The sequence below is a fragment of the Protopterus annectens genome, chromosome 10.part0 (genome assembly GCF_019279795.1).
Source record: "Protopterus annectens isolate FY-2018-M chromosome 10.part0, PAN1.0, whole genome shotgun sequence".
NCBI classification, from domain to species: Eukaryota; Metazoa; Chordata; order Ceratodontiformes; family Protopteridae; genus Protopterus; species Protopterus annectens.
Genome location: NC_056744.1, coordinates 965,491,388 through 965,505,916, shown reverse-complemented (window position 1 = coordinate 965,505,916; position 14,529 = coordinate 965,491,388). Strand labels below are relative to the sequence as shown.

The following is a 14,529-nucleotide window of genomic DNA, read 5'->3' as shown; positions in this document are numbered from 1 at the left end:
TGGGTTGTCCTGCCTCAGGCAGCCCTTCGGTCGGCCGGATTCCAAAGTCTGGGTCTGGCCTCGGCTGATGTCGCAGTTTCCCCGACGTCAGAGCGCCTGGGGTATAAAAGCATCAGCCGATGCCATCTTCCTCAGTTTTTCTTGCCCCAGATGCCAGGTGCCCTCTAGGAAGGCTAAATTTGGATATATGCAATAAAATTCCAAACATTTGCAAAAATATATATATATACATGTGTATACAAACAAATACACCTTAATAGATTCCCCCAGCTAGCTAAAAGAGGGGTAAGCACCCTAGGAATACCACAGAGGGGTAGGAGGGAGGGTAAACCTGACTGCAGATGCATACCTATTGGGCATCTACATTTATGGTAGGTACAAAACTGTACTATGTCCTTCAAGGATGCATCTGCAGTCATCACATATGGGTAGAATACCATAGCCAAACTGGGGGTGGAGGTACTAAATGAAGGATGGTGTAGTTAAGATACCCTGCAGGACTGCCGCAGCAAACCCTGCTCTGGATCTGGAGTATAAAGGCAAATTGTAACGCTTGGCAAATGTATGCACGGAGCTCCATGTAGCATCTTCTAAAATGTCCTTGGTAGCCACCCCTCTTAGGAAGGCTGTGGTGGTGGCTGCGGCTCTCGTGGAATGAGGTCTAATGTTAGCTGGCACAGTCTTTCCATGAAAGGAGTAACAAAAACAAATGCAATTTCCTATCCATTTGGAAATTGTTTGTTTGGAAATTGCTTTTCCTTGTACCCCAGCAGCATATGCTACAAACAACTGGTCAGTCTTTCTGTAACTTTTAGTTCTGTCCAAGTAGTAGCGTAGTTGTCTGTGTATGTCCAGGGTGTGCAGAAGTCTTTCCCTTTTATTTTGTGGCTGTGGGAAGAATGTAGGCAAGTGAGTAGCTTGGTTCAAAGATACCCTGGATACCACCTTTGGCATGAATGTAGGATTGGTCCTCAAAGAAACTCTGTCCTGATGAAAGATAAGGAATGGCTGCACCGCCATTAAAGCTTGTAGCTCAGATACTCTTCTTGCTGAGGTTATGGCCAGAAGGAAGGCAGTTTTCCAAGACAAAAACTGTACATCTGCCGATGCTGCTGGTTCGAAGGGAGGAAGTGTTAGTTTTTCCAACACAAAATTCAGGTCCCAAGTAGGTAGAGGCGGTTTCCTTGGAGGATTAATGTTTTTGATTCCTCTTAGAAACTGTCTTAGTAGAGGGTGAGAGAAGACAGGTGGATTTAGATTGTATTCTGCTGAGATTGCTGAGGCATGTATCTTGATGGAAGAGTAAGACAGGCCACTGTGGGACAATTCTGCCAAGTATTCCAATATGTATGCCATATTCATCACAGTCACATCTAGGCCCTTTGCTGTGTTCCAGGTGTGAAATCTTTTCCATTTTGCTGTGTATGCCTTCCTTGTGGAAGGTCTCCGAGCTTCCATAATAATATCCTTCACTCTCTGGGATAGGTTATCCTGACTGGGAGTCATGGTATTCCCCAGGCAGTTAGCTGCAAGGTTTTCAGGTTGGAGTGTAGAGTCCTGAAATTGTGCTGCGTCAGTAGAAGTGGCCATAAGGGGAGAGGCCATGGTTTCGTCTGTGACAAGCTCTTTAACAGTGGGTACCAGTGCTGTCTTGGCCAGTTTGGGGCTATCAGGATTACTCTGGGCTGCTCTGTCCTGATCTTCAGTAGGACCTTGGTCATTAGTGGAAGAGGTGGGAATGCATACACTGATAGAGCTTTCCAGCTGAAAGAGAGAGTGTCCACTTTCCAAGCTTGTGGGTGGTATGTCCTTGAGCAGAATTTCTTCAGTTGATGATTTTGGGGGGAAGCAAACAGGTCTATTTCCGGCCTTCCCCATGATTGTGTGATTCGCAAGAAGATGCCTGGGTGCAGCATCAACTCATGTGCATCCATGGTAGTTCTGCTTAAGCTGTCTGCCAGTCTTTCCCTGGCACGAATTGGGACTGTAGCTGTATACCTGCATTTTTCCAGTTCCCACCCTGAGTATCAGAAGAGGGGTATCATCAAGGGACAGATGGTCAGGGCGTCCCGTATGACATCCCAGGACCACCTATTTAACAACGAATGTGACAAGTTGACAACTATGTTTATGGACAGGGGGTATCCTGAACGCATGATCAATTTGGTAAAACAAGAGGTTCTTCAAGGTAGAACCACAAGATTTAAGCCCATTTTGGGACAAGACAGCTTAGTTATAGAGCAGGACATGAGTCCATCAAACAGTGTAGGACAAGAACTACTTTTTATTACAGAATATAGTGGTAACGTCAGGACGTTCCGAAAGATAGTTGAAAGGGAATTCAAGGCTTTCCAGGAACTGACGGACCTTGATGTATTCAAAACCACAACCCTTAAAACTGTTTACAAAAAAGGTTTTAATATCAAGAGAATTTTAGAGATGGGGCCTAAACAACAGCAATCTGGACATTCACGTAAGGGAACATTTAGATGTGGACGTTGTTCTCAGTGTAAACACATTATCAACAAAGAGGCAGTTTATGTGGAAAGTAGAAATAGGAGGATTAGTTCTACAAGATTTTATAATTGCTTGTCCTACGGAGTTGTCTATTTGGTCTTATGCCTGTCATGTCAGGCCTTCTATGTGGGTAAGACCAAGAGACAACTCCGTAGAAGGGTGTACGAGCACCTTTACGACATTAATAAACGAGACAAGAACAACGCACTCTACAAGCATAGTTTAGTATGTCCAGACGCCACCTACAACTTTTTCGTCCTGGATTCTGTTATACAAGATCCCAGGGGTGGTCCATGGGAGACACTATTGTCTCACAGGGAGACACATTGGCAGATTCTCTTGGAATCTAACAGATTTCCAGGGCTTAATGAGGCAATATCTATTGTGCCATACTTGAAATTAAAATCTGACAGGATATAATAACTTGGTATTATTTATTTTTATATTATTAAACTGGTTTGGTGAATAGATAGAACAAAAATTTGTTTTACATATGAGAAATATGATTATAGTATTACCCAAACATTTTCAGATAGTATTGTATTTTTATTGCTGTTTTTAATTGTTGAAGAATCAACTGTCATGTTATGGTGCTATTTTAGAAAGTACTTCTGTGTTTTTAAATTTGGTTTATCAATTTAATTGTTAACCTGTGTGATTAGCTCTTGAGTATTTAAACCTGTGTTTTCTTAATTGCTTTGTCTGACGAAGTCATACTTTTGATGAAAACGAGTGTTACACACTGTTGGCGTTTGCTTTGCAATAAAATTCTAGATTATAGTGCCTGCCGTGCCTGGTGCCTTATTGTGAGCTGATTGATTTCTGTACACCTTCTTTGTGGACCTGTTTCCGACCACTGTTCTGGTTTATTGGTTTTCTTTTTTGCTGAACTTTTGGTGTTTGGTGTTATGGATTCGAGTTCGGGCAGTCCTGCAGAGGAGGGTCATGGAACCGGCGTTACATCCGTCGCCGGAGAATTATCCCAGCTTACGGGCCAGTTGACTCAGTTGGTTCAGTTACTTACCCCACTAGGACAGGGGCTACAAACTGTTATTCAAAACCAACAAGAGGTTTTGAAAATTGTTGGTACAAGGTGTCGTACTCAGCCTGTGGTTTCCCCTGCAGGCGCGGTAGCAAATGGTTCAGACCGGAGTGCACAGAGGTCAGCTACCGACAGTACGGATGTTTCTGACTTTTTCAAAACACCAGCGGTTTTTAGGGAAGGCGTCCCTGTTACCAACTCGGGACAGAGATCTCTGAGAGGAAATACGGAGAACATTGATGCAGTAGGGTTGGCGGATTCATCTGCGGCATCCAGGGGCAGCGTTTCAGGTTCCTCCATTCCTTGTCATCAGCCTGTCTTAACCCACGAGTCCCAATCTATTATGGCTTCATTCACCGACTGGGTGAACAACAAACCTGATTTTACATCCGTGGGTACCCACAGGAATAATTCAACAGAGAGACTATCATTCGTGGACAATCTTCATTTTTTGGAGGACACTTTATACAGGTACAAGAGCTTGGTGTTAGACAATGCCTACTTGATAGGATGTATTAATAAGGGTATTGTGCCTAAAGGCCTAAGGGTGCATAAGTACCCAAATAATGTGCTTGTTGGGAGTGAGTTTCATGCCGATTTGATTCAAGCCTTCGACCGGTGTGGATTTGATATCATGCGTGCTACTATAAAGAAAAATGAAAAAGACATTCATGGACTTTCTGAGCAAATTTTTAAATGTAATGATGCTATCACCTGTGACTTATTATTCACTGTGGAATCACATAAAGTTCAATATTACAACATCCGTAAAAATATTGACCATCATTGTGATACAATCATTAAAAGAAAGTCCAATAAATTGAACAGGGACCTTAGGGAATATAAGGAGGGGCGACAATACCCCAACCCACCCCATTTTAGAGGCATGAATTATTCAACTCCTGAGTTTCATCAGAACTTTGCCCCCAATGCCGAGGTAGCAACAGCTGCCTTAGGTGAGGTTGAGGATCAGGGTTCTTCTGATACAGCTGGGGATACGGAAGGGGAGTTTTTACCCAGAAGATCAGAGCGTATCCGGAACCAACAAGGGGGACAAGGTTTTCCAGTATACCCGATTTTTTCCCAGGGCAGGAACAATCAAGGGCGGGGGAGGGGGAGGAACAGGAATCCAGATTGGTAGTAGACAACAGCATTTCTGTCACTGAACTGGGTGGGTACCATCTACACAGTATGAATGGTTACCACATCTACAACTATAGTGAAGTACATGTTACTGAAGCACATTTTGATTTATTTACAAAAGGCTTCAAATTTGTTCCATCTCGGGGTAGCCAATTGGTTAACTGTATCCTGGACCTCAAAATGCTTACTCGCAAACTTAATTTTCAGCATTTATTTGGATATGGTCCAGTTGCTCCCAGTTTAATGTTAAAAAAGTCCAGTGCCTTTAATCCACCTCTCCATCCACAGTTATGCAATTTGGAGCAAAGAATTGAAAAAGAAATTCGTAAAGAATTAGGTCGAACTAGCTTTGAATACAACTTAAGTGAGGAAGAAAATGCAGTACTACATGACTTAGTGTACAACCATTCCATCAGGGTTATGCAACCCGACAAGGGAGGGGGCACTGTTCTTATGAGCCAGGTCCTATACGAAAGCAAAATGGGAGACATCTTATATGATATCAATAAATACACTGTTTCCTCCATCCAAGAGGTACACCTTTCGTACAAAAAGGTTGACCTTATTATTAAAGACATGTTGGATCAGGAGGTCATCGAATTTGATACCTTTTCTTTTCTGGAAAACAACCATCCCAAGGTACCCACAATTTTTGGTGTACCTAAAATACACAAGTGCATGGATGACCCACCACTACGTCCTATTGTGGCTGCTCAGGGCTCTAAGACCCATTCAATTGCTAAATTTCTGGATTGGAAACTTAAACAGGTGTGGGGTAGAGAGCCTTACTTGGTAAAGGACTCTTGGGAATTTCTGCGAGGTGTTACCAATAAGTTATACAACCCCAACCTAGTATTTTTAACAATAGACGTGGTGGATTTGTTCTCCGTTATTCCCACTGATGTGGGATTGGAATGGTTGGAAGAGGCTTTGTGGGAATGTATTGGGATTACAGCGAACGAGGTGAACATGATTATGACCTTGGTTGAGTTGGTTTTAGAAAACAACTACATAAGCTATGGGGGTGAGTACTTCAAACAAATCACTGGGGTGTCTATGGGGGCTAATTTTGCCCCAACATATGCAGACATTATTATGGCCATCTGGGAGAAGAAATTCATTAACAACTGTGGATTTGTGAAGTACTGGAATCATTACATCAGATTCCTGGATGACATCTGCATTTTTTGGGTAGGTCCCCCTGAGACCATCCAGGAGTTTGTTACCTACATTGGTAGTACTACAAGTTTTTTAAAGTTTACTCATGAGATCTTTGTAGAATCAGTCCATTATTTGGACGTTACCATTAGTAAGGAGGCAGCAGGTTTTACCTCCACAGTATATAGAAAGCCAACTTTTTCAAACAGTTACCTGCATTTTTCCAGTTCCCACCCTGAGTATCAGAAGAGGGGTATCATCAAGGGACAGATGGTCAGGGCGTCCCGTATGACATCCCAGGACCACCTATTTAACAACGAATGTGACAAGTTAACAACTATGTTTATGGACAGGGGGTATCCTGAACGCATGATCAATTTGGTAAAACAAGAGGTTCTTCAAGGTAGAACCACAAGATTTAAGCCCATTTTGGGACAAGACAGCTTAGTTATAGAGCAGGACATGAGTCCATCAAACAGTGTAGGACAAGAACTACTTTTTATTACAGAATATAGTGGTAACGTCAGGACGTTCCGAAAGATAGTTGAAAGGGAATTCAAGGCTTTCCAGGAACTGACGGACCTTGATGTATTCAAAACCACAACCCTTAAAACTGTTTACAAAAAAGGTTTTAATATCAAGAGAATTTTAGAGATGGGGCCTAAACAACAGCAATCTGGACATTCACGTAAGGGAACATTTAGATGTGGACGTTGTTCTCAGTGTAAACACATTATCAACAAAGAGGCAGTTTATGTGGAAAGTAGAAATAGGAGGATTAGTTCTACAAGATTTTATAATTGCTTGTCCTCGGAGTTGTCTATTTGGTCTTATGCCTGTCATGTCAGGCCTTCTATGTGGGTAAGACCAAGAGACAACTCCGTAGAAGGGTGTACGAGCACCTTTACGACATTAATAAACGAGACAAGAACAACGCACTCTACAAGCATAGTTTAGTATGTCCAGACGCCACCTACAACTTTTTCGTCCTGGATTCTGTTATACAAGATCCCAGGGTGGTCCATGGAGACACTATTGTCTCACAGGGAGACACATTGGCAGATTCTCTTGGAATCTAACAGATTTCCAGGGCTTAATGAAGCAATATCTATTGTGCCATACTTGAAATTAAAATCTGACAGGATATAATAACTTGGTATTATTTATTTTTATATTATTAAACTGGTTTGGTGAATAGATAGAACAAAAATTTGTTTTACATATGAGAAATATGATTATAGTATTACCCAAACATTTTCAGATAGTATTGTATTTTTATTGCTGTTTTTAATTGTTGAAGAATCAACTGTCATGTTATGGTGCTATTTTAGAAAGTACTTCTGTGTTTTTAAATTTGGTTTATCAATTTAATTGTTAACCTGTGTGATTAGCTCTTGAGTATTTAAACCTGTGTTTTCTTAATTGCTTTGTCTGACGAAGTCATACTTTTGATGAAAACGAGTGTTACACACTGTTGGCGTTTGCTTTGCAATAAAATTCTAGATTATAGTGCCTGCCGTGCCTGGTGCCTTATTGTGAGCTGACTGATTTCCGTACACCTTCTTTGTGGACCTGTTTCCGACCACTGTTCTGGTTTATTGGTTTTCTTTTTTGCTGAACTTTTGGGGACTGTAGCTGTATGTTGAGTTTCAATGCCAGTTCCCATAGGTTTATTGTCAGTCTGCAAAGAGGGTAGGAATGGGTGCCTCCTTGCTTGTTTATGTACCACATAACTGTGGTGTTGTCTGTCCTTATGAGCAGGTGGTCTTGGTGAAGGAAAGGTTTGAAGGCCTCGATTGCGTGTATCACTGCCAGCAATTCCTTTTGGTTTATGTGCATGTGCAGCTCTCTTTGCGACCATAGCCCTTTTATACATCTGTCCTCCATGTGCGCTCCCCAGCCTTGGTCTGAAGCGTCCGTGGTGATGGTTTGGTTGGCTCTTGGCTTGCTGAAGGGCAGCCCGCTGTTCAACTGGCAGGCTTAAGCCCACCACTGGAATTCCTTTTGAAGGCAAGGAATGAGTGGGATCAGATCTTCTAAGCTGTGACTGTGCTGAGTCCATAAACTTCTTAGGTACCATTGTAATTTCCTCATATGAAGCCTTGCTTGTGGGATCAGAAGAATGCAAGATGCCATGTAACCCAGGGCCTGCAGGATTTTCCTTGCAGTCATCTGAGTTTGTCTTGTCAGATTCTGAAAGTAAACTGGTAGCTGTTCTTGTTTTTCTTCTGTGAGAAAAGCCATCTGGGTGGTTGTGTTTAGATCCGCACCCAGGAAAGTTATTCTTTGGGATGGAACCAGTCTTGATTTGTGGATGTTGACTGTATATCCCAAGGCCTGTAACAAGTGAATGGCATAGTCCAAGTCCTTTAACAAAGTTTGCTTGCTGTCCGTTTGTATTAGGCAGTCGTCCAGATAAGGGTAGATTTGAATCCCCTGAAGTCTGCAGTGTGCAATTACTGATGCCAGGCATTTCGTGAATACTCTGGGTGCAGTAGAAAAGCCAAAGGGCAATGCTGAGAATTGATAATGCTCTGACCCTGCAAGAAATCTGAGGTGTCTTCTGCAGCTTTGTCGAATAGGGACATGCAAGTATGCCTCCTTGAGGTCTAGAGTCACCAGCCAAGACCCCTTGCCCAGCATGGGAAGGAGTTGCTGTAGAGTCAGCATTTTGAATTTTGGCACAATGAGGTACGTATTCAGTGCAGACAAGTCGAGAATAGGTCTCCATAGATTTTCTTTTCTTGGAACAAGGAATAATCTTGAGTAAAATCCCTGGCTTTGTTCTGAAAGAGGTACCTTTTCTATGGCTTTCATTTGCAGTAAGTTGGTAATTTGCTTCAAAGCCTCTGCCCTCTGATTTGGTGGCAGGTTTGGCATGCCTTTTCTTTTTGGCAAAGAGTGGAAATGGAACCTGTATCCTTTGTCTATTATTTGTAGTGTCCATGTGTCCCCTGTAATGCTGTGCCAATTTTTTGAGAATAAAGAAAGTTTTCCGCCCAAAGGTGCTTCTAATTGAGCCCTGGTCGGCGGAGTCAAAATAAAGTTATTGAGTCTGTCCTGGTGCAGCAGTTGTACTTCCTGCATTACCTCTCTGGTTGGGAGGCTGCCACTGATGGCCTCTGTAGGAGCCTCTAGCTTGCCCTCTACCTCTGGCACGTCTATTCCTGCCTCTTTGAGATCTGTCTGAGTCCGGAAAGGACCAATTCTTAGTAGGCCAATTTCTGCTGAATCTCGGTGGTTGGACTTGCAGAAAGTCCTTAACTGTTTGCACAGATTTTGCCTTTTCTTCAAATTTCTTTAAAACCTCTTGAGCCGTGGAACCAAATAATTTTTGCTTTTCCATAGGAGCATCCAAAAGCTTAGCTTTAACATGGTCTGGCAGAGATTGTTCCTTCAGCCAGGCATGCCTACGTATAACTGCACCTGTCATAGCTGATCTACATGAAGCTTCCAATGCATCATAACCACACTGCAAGAAATGGTTACTGACCTGCTGGGAATTATGCACCAGATCCTGAAGGGATTTACGATCAAGGGGTTCAGAAGAGGACAGTTTCTTATGCAATTCATCTAGTAAATACTCTTGATACTGTATCATATGGAATTGACAGTTTAATGCCCTCATGGAAAGAGTTGCAGAAGTATACACTTTCTTACCCCCATCTCTCTAATGCTCTGGACTCCCTTTCAGAGGGTAGAGGATTTTTAGCAGTGGCAGCTGCAACCCCTTTAGGGCCCTGGGAAATAGTTTCTGGGTCAGCAGAATGGGCCTTGTACAGGTGAAAATGAGAGTCCGGGACCCTGTAGTACCTATCAGGTTTGGCAGGAGCCGGAAGGAGAGAGTCAGAGGCAGTACAAGCATCTGAGTAAACATCATCAATTACATTCAAAACAGGAGGTATAGCTAAGGGCCTGTGCTGAGGTAAATGTAAAAAGGTCCTTAATCTCTTTCTGGAATCAGAGAATTCCTGACCCTGCCATTGAAAGTGTTCTCTCACAGTGTGTAATGTTTCTCCAAATGAAAACTCTTCAGGAGGGGAGGCCGAGGGAATAGATTCTTCAGCATCAGAATCCTCGTAGGCCGAATAAGCCTCCTCCTGGTGGTCTGACAGAGCAGAGCCATCCGAGGACTCATCTGAGGACTGTGGATCAGAGGGCTCAACCCTGGGCCTCTTGTCTGGAGGAGGTTGAGGGCCCCTGTCCGGATGAGGTTGGGAGCCCCTAATCAATGAAATCAGATCCTCTGCTAGGGTAAGAATCTGAGAGCTAGAAGAAGGTCTCTGAGAGGTAACTCTGGGAGGCAAAGCCTTAGAAAGTTTAGCAGCCTTAGCCCTAGAGAAAGCCTTAATGGACATGGAAGCAGGGGGTCTGGCTGCACCACGTGCAGGAGTAGACTTATCTAAAGTAATGGTGTCGGAAGGTTCCTGGACACCGGTATCAGTAGGTAATTCAATGACCGACTCGGCCGGGGCCTCCAGGGCCAAGGTAGTCGGTTGTGCGGTTTCGGTAGTAGGAAGTACCAAGGACTCGGTTTCAGCCGAAACCGAGACACTCGCGGTAGGCCTGACCGAGGTTTCAGCCGAAACCGCGGCCCGCGTGTGTCGGTCCTTGTCCTTCCGTTTTTTGACTAAATGCAAAGTCGGAGTCTCCGACGGCATTATATAAGCAAAACTAGCCCCAAAAAACTCCTCTGCAAACTCCGACCGATGTCTAAGAGTTCGTCGGTTGAAGGAAGCACAGGCTGAACAGGCCGAGACGTCGTGGTCTGGGCCTAGGCTGGGGAGGCAGTAAGAGTGGAAATCCTTATGAGGTATTTGTTTCCCACAGGTTAAACAATTATTAACTTTATCTGACATCGGCTGAGGCAAGAAAGAGTCCCCAACGGGGTACTTAGCTTTTTCGAAGTCTTCGGTAGCTGAATCACAGGAGCTGACCGACCGGCACTTGCGAACTGCTTCTGCTTTGGGCACCACGCGGCAAGAAAGACTGAGGAAGATGGCGTCAGCTGATGCTTTTATACCCAAGGTGCTCTGACGTCGGGGATACTGCGACATCAGCCGAGGCCAGACCCAGACTTTGGAATCCGGCCGACCGAAGGGCTGCCTGAGGCAGGACAACCCATATGTGATGACTGCAGATGCATCCTTGAAGGACATCCAGTCCTGTCTTGGCCAAAAGAGAGTCACCAGCAAGATTTTTGGTTTGTCCTGCTGTATTTTCAGTAGGACCTACTGAATGAGAGGGAAAGGAGGGAATACATAAAGAAACATTTCCTTCCATGAGAAGGATAGGGTGTCCACCTTCCATACCAGAGAGTCTGGGACAGTGGCACAAAACTTTGGAAGTTTTTAGAAACTGGCACAAAACTTTGGAAGTTTAGGTCTATTTGAAGTGTACCCCACTGGTGGATAAGGTCCAGAAACACATCCCTGTGAAGCATCCATTCGTGGGCTTGTGTCATGGACCTGCTAAGAGCATCTGCCAGCACATTTTGAGTTGAAGGAATATAAACTGCTTGCACGGAAACATTTGCTTGAGATACAATCTCCCAAGCTTGAAGGGTCAACCTGCAAAGCAGGTATGACTTGATGCCCCCCCCCCCATTTGTTCACATACCATAGAACTGTTGTGTTGTCTGTGAATAACTTCAGGGGTCCTGTGAGTAGGGAGGAATAAAAGGCTTAGAGTGCCAGGATCAAAGCCCTCGTTTCCTTACATGAATATGTGCTTCTTGATTGAAGGAGACCAAAGACCCTGGACTTTTATGCGACCCAAAGTAGCTCCCCACTCCCAAGTCTGAGGCAGCTGTGTAGAGTTCCTGAACTGGAGTTGGCTGTTCAAAGGGAAGGCCTGTGTTCAGTTGAACCTATTGAACCCACCATTGTATTTCTCTCTTTCTGCATGAAAGAAGAGTGAATACAAATTCCAGAGGATGGGCATGCTGGCTCCGAAGTGGTTTTAGAAACCACTGGATTTGCCGCATGTGAAGGCTAGCTACGGGTAGCATGGGAATAAGTGATGCCATGAAAGAAAAGTTGTACAAAATCTTACCATAACCATAGATGACCTTCTCTTCCATGTTGCAGTATTCTGAATATGGGTTTACTCCTCTTGTCTCGCGTACATACAGCCGGTATACAAAAGTTTTCAGTCCCTCTAAGGTGCGTGTGACGTCTGACTGCGGGAACGTGGGCCATAAAAATTACATCGGCATGCACCAGCTCTCAGAAATGAAAGTACCAGTCGGAGCTCGAATTAATAAGGGCAATGCCAGTTCAGTGTCACCCAGCTAGGGAAATGTAACCTAACAGGAGGGGAAGGTGTGAGTGGGAAGGAATACTGCAACATGGAAGAGAAGGACATCTATGGTTATGGTAAGATTTTACACAACTTTTCTATGTCCATCGATTCTCATGTTACAGTATTCTGCATATGGGTGAGTGCCAAAGCTCACTGTGATTGGGGTGGGGGTCTAGAGGTAGACTCCAGGAATCCGTGAAGGACAGCCCTGGTAAACCCTGCCCTGTTTCAAGAGATGTATCAAGTTTGTAGTGTTTGGTGAAGGTGTGAACAGAAGACCAGGTAGCTGCCTCCAGGACAGTTGAGGTATCCAGGCCCTTAAAGAAGGCTCCTGAATAAGTCATGGCTCTGGTGGAATGTGCTTTAACTGCACCTTGCTGGGATTTACCATGGAATTGGTAGCAGACATTGATGGCCTTGGAGATCAAAGTAGATATGGTCTGCTTGGATACTGCCTTCCCCAGGGCTCTGGGGTGGAAGCATACAAAGAATTGATCCTCCTGTCTGATGGACTTTGTTTTATGCAGGTAAAACCTGATTTGTCGATACACATACAGGGAGTGCAGTACCCTCTCACTGTCCCCCTGTGGGTTGGGGAAGAAGACAATTAAGTGTATGGCCTTGTTAAGGGACAGGTCATTCACCACCTTGGGCATGAAGGATGGGTTAGTTCTAAGGGTAACCCTATCCTTGTAGAAAAGTAGAAAAGGAGGAATAGCCATAAGTGCTTGTAATTTTGATACTCTTCTGGCTGACATCAGGGTTACTAGTAGTACAGTTTTCCATGTGCAATGCTTTAGAGAGGCTTTATCTGCTGGCTCAAAGGGAGGGAGCATAAGCTTTTCCAGCAAGTAGTCAAGATCCCAAGGAGGGGGGCATGGTTTCCTGGGAGGTCTGAGGTGGAGTACCCCTTTAAGGAAAAGCTAAGAAGGCAGCCTACATGTTAAAGGGGAAATCTAGAGGAAGGCATGCAGAAATTGCAGAAAGGTGAGCTTTGACAGATGAGCAAGCAAAGCCAGTCTGCAGTAGCTCACACAGGTAATACAGGACTATATGAGGTTCTCTAGAAAGTGGGTCCAGCTGTCTTTTGTGATACCAAAAAGTGAATCTTTTCCACTTAGAAAGGTAGGATTTTCTTGTACTTGGTTTCCTGGCCTCCTGCATGGCATTGAGCACGTCCTCATTATAAAAGTGTCAGAAGGGGATCAGAATTTTATCAGCCACAGGGTGAGGTTTAGAAGCTGCCACTGTGGGTGAATCAGGGGCCCCTTGTGTTGTGTGAGAATGTCCACTTTGGGGGGTAACTCGTGGTGACTGCCCTTGGACAACTGTAGAAGTAAGGGCAACCAGTACTGTCTGGGCCAGTAGGGAGTCACCAAGATTTGTGGCGTGTCCTGCTGTCTTTTCAGTATGACTTTCTGAATGAGGGGGAAGGGGGGAAGGCATATAGATATTTCCCCTTCCAGGAGATTGAGAAGGCATCTGTTGCTAGTGCCTGGGGTTCTGGTCTCCTCATGCAAAAGTTAGGAAGTTGCTTGTTGATGGAGGAGGCAAACAGGTCTATTTGAGGTGTACCTCACCTGTGGATCAGATCCAAGAAGACATCTCTTTGAAGCATCCATTCGTGGTTGTCTGTGATGGCTCTGCTCAAATAATCTGCCTGGGAGTTGTGGAAAGAGGGAATGCTGGCCGCCTGTAGGGCGATTTCCTGTGAGGTAGCAAATTCCCATACCAGAAGGGCTAGTCTGCAGTGCAGGTAAGACCTGGTCCCTCCCTACTTGCTGAGATACCACAGCACAGTGGTGTCGTCTGTGTATATCTTCAGAAGTCCCTGCTTGAGGAAAGGTAGAAATGCCTGGAGGGCTAGAAGAATTGCTCCCTTCTCTCGGGCACTGATGTGTTCCAACTTGTGGGGTTTTGGCCACAGGCCCTGCGCCCTTTGGTGGCCCAGAGTTGCTCCTCAGACAAAGTCTGAGGCGCCTGTGTGCATGACTTGTGTTGGCTGAGGTGGTTGGAGAGGGAGACCTGGGTTGTGGTTCACCTGTGCCAACCACCACTGAATTTATTTTATTTTATTTCACATCTGTTGACCTGGCTAGTCTAATTGGATATATGTCCATTTTCAGTAGAGGTCCAGGGAGATAAGCTCCGAGAATACAAAATTCATAATACAATGCAGGTACAATACAGAATTTAACAAAGAAGGCAGAATTCATAACACAATGCAAAATGCAGGTACAATACAGAATTTAACAAAGAAGGTATCTCATTGTATAATTATTTAACAAATTGTCACATATGTAATACAATAAGTATCTACAGAAGATGTCAGTAACATTACCTAGAATGTAAAGGTGTCACTGTTA

General features: G+C 44.3%; 1 protein-coding gene across 1 annotated transcript in view; it reads right to left on the bottom strand.

The window, feature by feature from the left end:
• The window catches only part of AMT (aminomethyltransferase), a 525,939-nt gene that overhangs the window by 58,114 nt on the left and 453,296 nt on the right, over positions 1 to 14,529 (bottom strand). The window lies entirely within an intron of this gene.